At 35.5% G+C, this 11,359-nt stretch overlaps 1 pseudogene across 1 annotated transcript; it reads left to right on the top strand.

The window, feature by feature from the left end:
- The first annotated feature begins 4,268 nt into the window (after positions 1 to 4,268).
- Positions 4,269 to 8,046, top strand: LOC143633457 (uncharacterized; annotated as a pseudogene). Its single transcript, XR_013153672.1, has 5 exons — positions 4,269 to 4,939; positions 6,117 to 6,153; positions 6,441 to 6,677; positions 6,780 to 6,827; positions 7,610 to 8,046. The product of XR_013153672.1 is annotated as an uncharacterized LOC143633457 (transcript).
- Positions 8,047 to 11,359: the final 3,313 nt, after the last annotated feature.

Raw genomic sequence — 11,359 nt, 5'->3', positions numbered from 1 at the left:
GCTTCTATGTAAGAAAATTGGGATAATATTCGTTGATTTAATTTGATTATACTGTAACTTACTAACGTATGACTAGGATTTGTAGATGTTTATGGGTTAATCTAGAGTATTGAAGCAAAAAATGGCACCGGTTACGAACATTAAGTGTATAACTGCAGATAGGTTTTGAGAGTGAAAAAGAGAAAGTGTTGGTTTGTGACTATAACCGGTATAGAGAACGAGAAAAAAATAAGGGTATGTTATCAACTACAATGATATTTTTAAAAAAATATGTTACGTATGTGTGTATAAAATGTAATATAATATGTGATTATCTCACGGAATGCTACCATTATTTTCTATAACAAACTTTTTGTTACTGCTTGTTAAACCAAATTTTAAATATCTTATACTTGTGGCAACACAAACTTCATAAATGCAATGTCTTGTTTTGTTAGATCAACATGCTTTGAAGACCAAAGCCTTTCATAACTCGATACTTGGTTTGCCTGTTACAACGCTAATTATAGTGAAACTTTTTTAGACTCACAACCTTGGCCTTTATTTTTATCCTGAATGTTTAAGTTGTTTAAAGTTTGATTAACCCTAACTTCGTCCTTTTAGGCTTGTCACCTTTAGATATTCGAGTTATCTAAACTTTTGAGAAAATTTAAAGGCGCGACCTCTTAACCAACAAAAGTCAGAGATTTGATGTTGTGATGGCGGGTTGTATTTCTTGTATTTTTGTTACTTATTTTATATATTTTTTTTGTCTAAATTTAGTATGAATTTCGGTACTTCATTCATGTTATTTGATTTCAGGTCATCGAGCGTTAAATAGTGTGTCTTGAAGCTCAATAACAGGCATTGGCAATACCTCGAGCGGCTAGACTTGGTAGATGGTGATGCTTCGATGTGAAATGACATGCATTACAGGGTAGTCGTCCATATATATGGCATGACACGTCAAACTTTCTATATGTTTTCTTCCCAATTTTGGTTGTTAGAAAAAAAATGTGTTTAGAATATTTGAAAAGGTTCTTTGTCATAAAGATATTTTTTTGTTGTAGATGTATATTAACTATACACAATGTCAAACGATGTCAAGTTTAAAATATGTCATTGAAATGAAACAAGTGTTCAAAAACACACGAATCATAAACTAAATAATTCAGTCACACATGATTGAAAGTAAACCATTCAAAATCACATATATACACAAGCTAAATTCAAAACTACACACGAAATTAAGTAAATAGTTCTTAGTGTGCTCACTAAATCTTAGTCCCTTTCGGCCCTTTGCAAGAGTTGTTTCATATATCCTTAGTGTTGCCGATGAGTTACCTTAGGGTCCTTTTAGTGAACATAATTGGCACTTGTCTTGTATTCGTCACTCAAGCTCTGGTTTGAACGATGGTGTGAGTTAAATTGTTTGTAAGCAAATATTTTTGGACATTTATAGTTTCACTATCTCCTTGAAGTGATTATTACCTTACTGTTTATGATTGTTGTTGAACACCGTATGTACGGTTTGATCTTTACTCAAATTTAAATTTTGGGTTATAAGGTTTGTATGTTTTTCCAAAATGTTGCAACTCCTTACTAGAATATAATCATTGAAAAGGCAAGTCTTTATAGTAAATTCTAAATGAAACCATGGCTGGATTAAAAATGAAACATCTTTAAGCAAAAAAGATTTTTCTACAAACACATGTTTCACAGTTATAGTTCAGAGCAAATTACACCATATGCTGGTATATACATAAAAGTTTCAGCTATCGTTCTTATGTATAAACTTCAATGGGAGTTGTCTATGTAGTTGACAAGAAATTCTGCACTCTTGCAGTGTGATCGTATACAAAGAACCGGCGATGTTCGTGTTTTGGGAGTACTTGTTTGGTGGAGTTTTTCGTTTTCCGGTTCTAGCGCCCAGAGTTGTTGATTCGAGTGTTACGCGAATCCAAGTCTATTACAACCAGTTAAAGGTATTTATACTGAACACCCTATGGTGGGCGATCCAAAGTTTGGTTTGGTTTAGTTTAGTTTAGTTTATATATGTTTATGTTTTCGTTGCGTTTAACTGATTTTTGTAAAACCCGTGTACAAAACCTAATAGTGACAACATCAGTTAAACTCTAACTTAGCATGGGTAAATAAAAAGGATGTATTATGATTTGAAATGAGTAGGGTGAGGATCCCATATATAACACGAAGTGTTGTTACCGAAATATGTGTGGTTGACCATTAATTGGGGTAGAAGTGCAACATACAGGTTCACCACAGAGGGTTAGGTTTATTTTGTAAGATAGACAATCGTTAGCATCATCACAGTGATTACCTGAGTTTTTTTTCTTGTAGACTGACTTTGACATGGGAATAAGTATCGATTATGAGATAGTAGTATCAAGTGCTATGGAGAACGTGTGGTTGAGAGGAAACTAAATGACTTTGTATGTTCAATAGAATCTTATGTATCTTTCAACGAATTGGCTTTAGTGTATTTACTATTGATTGGCATGAGACTATAAACTAGATCTACCAGCTGTTGAGTTATTTGGCGTTCAATGCTCACTAGCTTGCTCACCTCACTATGTCGGGACTCTTCTTTCATAATTAGTATTTGAGGTCCAGATAAATCGTAATCGCCTGGTCCAGATAATTGCCCTTTGATCTTTGACGTAACCTCTGGTTCTTGTGGTCCAACTATTTTCTGGACTAGTACGAGACTACTATGGTCTCACAATCTAACACTCAATTATAAGATGACTTACATTGTTACCCGATCAATTCCCACTTCAGCATTATACTTGTAGCTAGATTATATCAATTTGGAGCTTATTTTCAGTAGCAATACTTTACAAAAATTCTTTTTTTACATATGTTTAATTGAGGATCCATGAATCCATAACCTTTTCATCTTATCACTCCTTGAAAAACATTTAACTATATTTCTTTATCTCATCACTTCTTGAAAACATTTAACTAGTGGTCCATTGAGTTATATATTACACTAAAAAACTTATTATGTCATGGATTTAATATTAGATCCACGGATGATACAAACGCCCCTACAGGACCCTCGTGATGCATTCCACATTATCTTCAAGCAGAAAGACGAGTTGTACGTCATATCTCCACACATACAACCCAGTACAAGTAAATAATGCAAAGTGTAGCAGTATAGTACCATTATTCATCTACTCTTCTATAGTACGGCTGAAAACAAAAATCGTCCTTTAGCCATGTGTAAAGGAGGGCTATAATGAGTAGATTTTGACATGTGACGCCATGTTAGCAGAGCCGTTATTTTTATTTTAGGGGTGTAATGGTATTCAAGTCAAAATCCGTCCCCCATTAAATAAAATAATATTGTTTTAACTTTTAACCCCAACTGGCGCCAAATCTATATCGCCCGCCCACTTAACGCTCGGATATCACCAGGGGCGGTATTGTAGCCCTTTATCGCCAAAAAAACCAACTTGTTGCCAACGGTCACTCGTAGACCGTCCGCTATGAGCGCCCTTGGGGGTGGCCTTGAGACGCGAAAGGCGTGGCGCACCGCCATGGGCGCGAAAGTTGGGGGCGCATAAGAGCATTCTCATCCAACCCCTCATATTATGTGAAGAAGTGTTTTTATAATATAGAGAGTGATTTAAAGTGATGTGAGTGAAAAGTTTTTATATTTTAGAAAATGTAATGATTTTTCTGTATATTTGAAAAGCTACTGTTCACCCTTTATAATTTTTTAATATATTTTGAAAGTGGTTGTAAATTATGGAAAGAGAAATGGTAATGATAAAGGTATAAAATAGTATTATTTAATTGAAAATGAGAGAAAAATGTAGTGTGTTTTAATGTAATTTTGAATTTAGGGATAGGGGTTAGATGTGAATGCTCTAAGAGTGGTTTCACAATGGTGGGCGCCGCTCTCCCTCTCTCCATCTCACACACACGTACATATATGTGTGTGTATATATATAAACGGGACTTTAAACTACATCGGTGCGTTATGAAAAAAAGGCTTCGAAGCCCCCCTTTTTTTACGTGGTCATGACGTGACACAATGGAAGGCTTTCAATATCCCCAATCCCACCATATAGAACAAAGTGGGGCCCACACTGACCAGCAATGAACTCATCAAACTCACCTCTCTCAAACACCAATCTCTGCTCTCACACTTCCCCACCTTCCTCCGCCCCATTTCTCTCTCTCCGCCGTTGATTCTCAATCTCTCCGCCGCGACTATCTCTCTCTCTCCCACCCATTTCCACCGTAAAGTTGTCATCTTTTTAGCCAATATCCAATACCCATTTCACCATTTCCAAAACCCTTTAAAACCCACCTAGATTTATTAAATCAACAAAAAACCCACGAATCTTTTTACCTAAATCGATCTCCATCGCATAAATTTATTACATTTTGTCATCGCCGGAATGTTGTAGCTTCAACCCGTCAGAAAAATGTCATCTTTTTAGTCAAACTCGATACCCACTTCACCATTTTCAAAATCCACCTAGATTTATTCAATCAACATAAAACCCACAAATCTTTTCACCTAAATCGATCTCAATCGCTTTAACTAACGCATTTTGTCATCGCCGGAATGTTATAACGGCCGTGGACGGTGGCGAATGGGTTGTGTAATTTCTAACCTCAGCGCCAAATTCGCCTTCTTTCCTCCGTCACCACCCACTTACCAGATCAATAAACAAGACGACGGTAAGTTATACGCTAGTTACACATCGGCTGCCGTTGCCGGTGCTGGTGGCAATGACGGTGGTTGCTCAATTGATGTGTTATCATTACCCACTAAAAGCGGTAACAAGATTGTAGCTTTTTATCTTAAGAACCCATATGCAAGACTCACTTTGTTGTATTCTCATGGTAATGCTGCTGATTTGGGTCAACTCGTTGACCTGTTTGTTCAACTCAAAGCCAATCTCCGAGTCAATCTTATGGGGTCCGTTTTCACTTTACCTAACTTTTCTTTTTTAGTTCATGTTCCCCTAATTATTAACATTTTAATAAATAATATTATTTATCAATCTTTGTAACTTTATATGTGTGGTGTGTTTGTTTGTTTATTATGTATTTATGTTCCTGTTTAGGTTTGTGTTATCCCTAATTTAATCTTGTTTTGGATAAAGTTTTGAACCTGATCCATTAGTCTTGGTTAGGTTGCTATATTGGGTCATGATCTTGATGCGGTATGGATTATGTTTGTTTTTATTTCTAGACATTGATTAGAAATTGGATTTGATGAGTTTAAGGTTTGAATATAAGATGTGGGGAGTCATTACAAGACTTCTACGGTAGATAAATAGATACATATCGAGATCTATATAGTAAGCAAAAGGACCCGTCATTCCGTCAACACGAGTGATTTCGTCATGATTCCGCATTTCCGCTTTGTGTTCACGCTTCACCTGTGATTACGGTTATGCTCATCGAATCCGTGGTCCTTAAATCATATTCTCATCTTTCGCATCTAAAATGTGAAGTCATCAAAATGTCAGAAGATTCCATGATAGATACACGCATAGATCTGTATAACTAGCAAAGGATCTGTAAACACGACTGCTTTCATGAAACTATTCCGCTTTGTTTTCACTCTTTGTGTTTCGTTACCATTATTTTCTATGGTCCTTAAATCACATTCCCGTGTTTTTGGCTCTATTAATTATATCTTGTGGTGAAATTTTTTTTGAGTTTGCATCTTTAAAGAAAATAAAAGCTCTTAGTTTTTATTAGAGTTTGCATCTTTAAAGGGACCATTTTTCACTGATCAATAATCTTGGAAAAGGGTAAAAGTAAAAGCATAAATTCCTGATAAATCTTGATAGAGATTGTTTTTGTTACCACATCTACCATTTTGCCAATTAGGGTTTTGCTTTTTTGGTTAAAGAATGTTAGTGGAATTTTGACAGTTTTTTTTTTTTCATTTTTTCATATTTGTTCTAGATTTTTTACTTCTTTAATATATGGCTTACAAAACTTTTGGGCTTGATTTATTTTGAATAAACTTTATTTTGGTGGTTGAACTTTAGGGGTGCTTGGATACGATTCGACTACCATTTTCGGTTCAATGTTTTATATGATTAATGATATTCTCTTTCTGTCTCGGTTTTGTTTTACAGATATGATTATTCGGGCTATGGAGCGTCAACAGGCAAGGTAAACCGGTCTTCTGACACTAACTAAAGTACTAAACATAGATTATAACTAACACAAGTTATTTAAATTAAATCAATTTTGAACATTAAGATTGTAAGGTCAATTTGTGTAAGTCAGTGTTTGGATTTTGATTTTAAACTGATCCTGAGATTATCTAATTACTTTTTAAAGCGTACATCCAAACTCCCCTTAAGTACAAGAAAATCTAGTCAAAACATTTGTATTAACGAAATGTCGAAAAGTCAAGAAAGTGAACTAATTGTAATATTTTCTATGTTCATTTTCAGCCAAGTGAGCATAATACATATGCAGACATAGAAGCGGTATACGAGTGTCTGCAGACCGAATATGGGGTCAGCCAGGAAGACTTGATTCTTTACGGGCAGTCGGTCGGAAGCGGGCCCACATTGCATTTGGCTTCTAAGTTACCTAGGTTAAGAGGTGTTGTGTTACACAGTGCCATTCTTTCTGGCCTTCGTGTTGTGTGTCATGTTAATTGCAGATTTTGCTTCGATATTTACAAGGTGGTTTATTTGATTTACGTGATGATTAAATAAAATTAAATTTGTATTTTAAATGAATTGCTGGTTATCGACGAAGCTAATAACGGTTTTTGGTAATTGCAGAATGTTAACAAGATTAAAAAGGTCAAATGCCCCACACTCGTGATACACGTAAGTTCACCCCCTTCACATATTAAACGCCCAAAAACGTGCCACATCATTACTGTACTTCAATAAATTAATTTTTTAGTTTTGTATTATTTGATATAATAAAAACTATAAAAGAATATACGGTTTTATATAATTGGGAAAATTGTAAATTTTGAAATTCAAATATTACATAATTTGAAAATTGGACATTCTAAAAATTATAAATGAAAATAAAAATGTTGGAATCTAACAGTTATGTTGAGCTTTAAAATTTCTAAATTTATTTATATAGTTGTTATTTATTACTATATAAAAGACTAAATTATTGCTAGAACAAAAAGCAAACCTTATTCGTTTAATTTTTCCTTTAATGGCTCATATTTTTTAAAACTTTTACTTCTTACATACAAATGTCTATGCTATGTACATAAAAAAACCATTAAAACTATTCTGTTCATATGTTTTCTTTGTTTTTAATTTTAATGCTACGTGTTGGTTATATGTAGGAAATATACCTACACATGATTTACACATGTGTAGGTTCTATAAATAAATGAATTCTTTTTATATATTTCTTAGAATGTTAGAAGAGATGAATAAACATTGCATTTCAACCATTTCTTGTATTTTAAAAAAGTTTTAAATTTGAAAAAATGAATGATTTATTATGTTTCTTTTTTTTTTCTCACAAAAAAACATGGTCAAATGCCAGAACAGCCTCACAAACACCCCTATTGATCTGCTATAATTGGTTTGACTTTATTTGACCTGACCTTGTTTGTTGCATGATGCTAAACCGACAGGGTATGGAGGACGACGTTGTAAGCTGGCTACACGGAAACCGACTATGGAAAAAAGCTAAGGACCCATACGAACCTCTATGGATCAAAGGCGGTAACCACTGCAACTTAGAACTCTATCCCGACTACATCCGTCATCTTTACAAGTTCATTTACGACATGGAAACTATGACCACCAAAATCCGGCTCACAAAGATCAAACAAAAGCTCAGGTTACCAAGAAAGCCGAAGTCAAAAGCCGGGAAGTCAACTGTCGGCTTCTCTTGTTGTTGTATAAGAGTCGGGCAGCCAAGTTGCTGCCTGGGATGCCCAAAACCTCATTGCCCAAAATGTTTGCAACCCGGCTGCTGTTGTCTTACCTGGAAATATAGTTGTTGCTGGCTGCCAAAACCGAAATGCCGGGATGTGAAGTTACCTAAATGCCCTTCGTGTTGGAGATGTGGATGCGTATGTTCATGCAAGTGCATGAAGTGTTCTTGTTGGTGATATTGGGTTGTTTTTTTTACGAGCGGGTGGGTATACATTGTGTTGGGATTTGGAGCAGGGAGAGGTTATAAAGATGTATAGGTTTTTAATGTTAATGGGAGCCTGAAGCTGGCGAACGATAGGGATTTAGTGTTTTTATGATGACTCGTTCTTTTATGGATTCTTTTTGTTTCAAGCGCGTATGTGGTAATTCACTAGTTAGCATAGAGATGATCAAAAAAACCGGTTCCTGGAACCGAACCAGTGGAACCGAACTGGTTCCTACCCGTTTTTTGTAGGAACCGGACCCTATCTGATTCAACCCGATGATCCGTGACCGGTTCTTGCATTTCTGAGTGTGGGCGGGTAGGAACTGGAAACGAACCGGAACCGGTTCTGGAACCGGAACCGGTTCCTAACCGTTTTTTTGGCCGTTGGGGTCAAAAATAGCCGTTTTTTGACCGGTTACGGTACAGGAACCGGTTTAGGAACCGGTAAGAACCGGTTCCATAGGTTAGGGGTCCGAGGGTGGGAGAACCGGTTCGGTTCCCTAACCGGTTCGAGCCTGGAACCGGTTTCAAAGGGGGTTTTGAATATAGGAACCGGTTCCGGTTCCTAGTCCCAAACCGTTTTGAACATCTCTAAGTTAGCATGGAATGGTATAAACCATGTTCCAGGACACAAATATTTATGTTTGAACATACTTTTTGGTTCCAACTTGATGCGGGTAAACGTGTATGACTGTATGAGATCGTTCATGTGTATTTCGTAATATCATATCTGTCTCAAACCCATTGATTTTTTTTTTGCAAAATCTCTCAAGACCGACTCCTTATTTATATAATTTATCATATTAACTAGAGATGTTAAAGCTAGTAATTATCAGTCTCATTAGATGGCTGTGGCTCACTTGTCCACTTGTAATAGTTAACTATAGTTAGTTAAATCACTATAATTTGTTGGGTTACTAGTCTTAAACTCTTGGTGTTGTATTATTCTATAGATAAGGGTAATGAATCTCACATTTGTAAATTATTAGAAAACAATACAGTGACACTTTGTATTTTCCTTTTCTTAAAGTCTCATTATAGTATCAAAATAGGGTTAGCAACAATGACACAACATTAGTCGACGCGAAGTTGGACGGGTTATTATTTGGTCTAAATAAGCTTGGGTGATTCGAAACGTGGCTAAATGGGCCCAACATAACGTTTAAATATGTTAATAGGTCGACACGGCATGCTTATAAATCTTCTTAAGCGATATAGTTTTATATAATTACATTTTCGGGAGGGTTTGTGCAGTGTGAGTAGTACCTTGCGTAATGACGAATGTACACAGCGTATGTCATTCTGGTTATCTACCTTACTGACAGATGTCCCTTGGTTCTCTCACATTTTAATTTTAATCTTCCCTTGAATTTATCTGCACTCTCTCTACACCATGGTTTCTCTCCCTCTCTCTCATTTGCTTGAGATCAAACACAAGGTTAGGTCATCTATTGATTAAATTGTTGAAGGGTTAACATCAAACCTTATCCAAGTAGCTTGGGCTTTTTAATCATTGAGTGTTGCTTTGTGAATGTACTAATCTGTTTGGAATTCTTGACACTCACATTGTGCTTTTGGACACTTGAAGGTGTTACATTGGGGTTATGTTGTTTTGGTTAAGCCAACCTTTTCCGACTGTTGCCTATATATTCATTTGAGGTCACAGTGGACCACGATTGTGAGCCGTATTACCGGCTGTGACTTTGGGTCAGTTTGATTGATAAGAGTCTATGATGAGCGCATATCTGAGCATATGTGATTCTATTCGTTACTAACCTTTTATTTTGACATTTACCTTTTCACTTATTGAGATTGACTATGAGGGAATGGAGCTGTTTCAACAACATCCCATCACAATGCAATAGTTCGCAGAGGTAACATTTATAGTTTCCAAACAACATCAAAATGATATGTAATTTCATTACGAGTCATGCCACAAATGTAGTAGTTAGTAACAATATATATATATATATATATATATATATATATATATTTGTAGTGTGACTCTAGACTGTATTATAACTTGCATACCTAAATTCAATAAGGTATATAAACTACTGTTTTAATTCTGAAATACTTGATATGTATCTCGATATACAAGTGGAACAGTTGTTAGGTGTTTACCGACCGTTAGCAGAAACTTGAACCTGTTTGCAAGTATTTACAAAAATAATCTTTTAAACATTTTGATTCCATGTTAGTTTTCATTTGGGCCAAAACACTGGTTGTGAGTATTTTTGGATGTAGGCCGGTTTGAAAAAAATATATATTATTTTACTGGCGGATCCCTTTGACATACTTTCAAATTTTGGTTTACGATCAGAGCAAAAGGATTACGACCAAGGGCAGTTTGGGCATTTTTGGAATGCTGAGAATACAGATTGAACTTCTTATTATGGGGAAGTAAAACAATTGTTCAGCTGAAATAAGCCAACAATTAGAACACAAAACATTAAAAAAAACATCATAAGTTGATGTTAACAGGGTTGTTCGAGTTGAAACAAGCCCAAACTGAGTTCTTATGTCAATGTGACATACTGACATTGATGATCAAGTGACATGTACACAAGGCTGTTCGAGTTGAAACAAAATGGCAACTAGGAAACATATTCAACATCACGACATTTTTTCATACCACTGACCAAACAAATATTTAACAGGTCTAATGTATTTTGGCAAAAATGGCCACTTGAAGAGTTGAAGGGAATGGACGTATGTCAGCAACTCCGCATATATATGCTATTCATTAAGCAACCACGAATACCACAAAATGTTAACCTCTATTTGACGTACTACAATGGTTCATCATTACTTTTGGCATGACGTGCAAGGCAACGAATTTTGAGACGAACCCAAAATACCGTTTTCGCAACTCCGCCGCAACGCGGAGGGTCACACCACTAGTTTAAATTAAATATGGGTGGTAACTTTTATTTTCTTACGTTAATTGTGTCTTATTATTTTTTTTTAACCCTGTTTAATGAATCGTGCTAGTAATAATGTTTAATTTGTAATGCCATTCAATCATTTGTGTTATTGAACTGCTTACATATAATCGTGAAAAACTTGTCATGTTATTCGTGTTATTGAATAAGTTACTACCTTTAATCGTGTTAACCGTGTCATGTTGTATAACCCACTTATTAAACATATCCGTGTTATCGTGTTAGTGTTTAGAAAATGACATATTTAGTATCCGTGCTCAAGTTGTGGGCTTGTTGGTCACACACAGAAAATG

The sequence above is a fragment of the Bidens hawaiensis genome, unplaced genomic scaffold (genome assembly GCF_021521415.1).
Source record: "Bidens hawaiensis isolate Kalapana, Puna unplaced genomic scaffold, B.hawaiensis_p1.1 tig00006734_1, whole genome shotgun sequence".
In the NCBI taxonomy this organism is placed as follows: domain Eukaryota; kingdom Viridiplantae; phylum Streptophyta; class Magnoliopsida; order Asterales; family Asteraceae; genus Bidens; species Bidens hawaiensis.
This window is presented reverse-complemented; position numbering and strand designations above follow the sequence as displayed.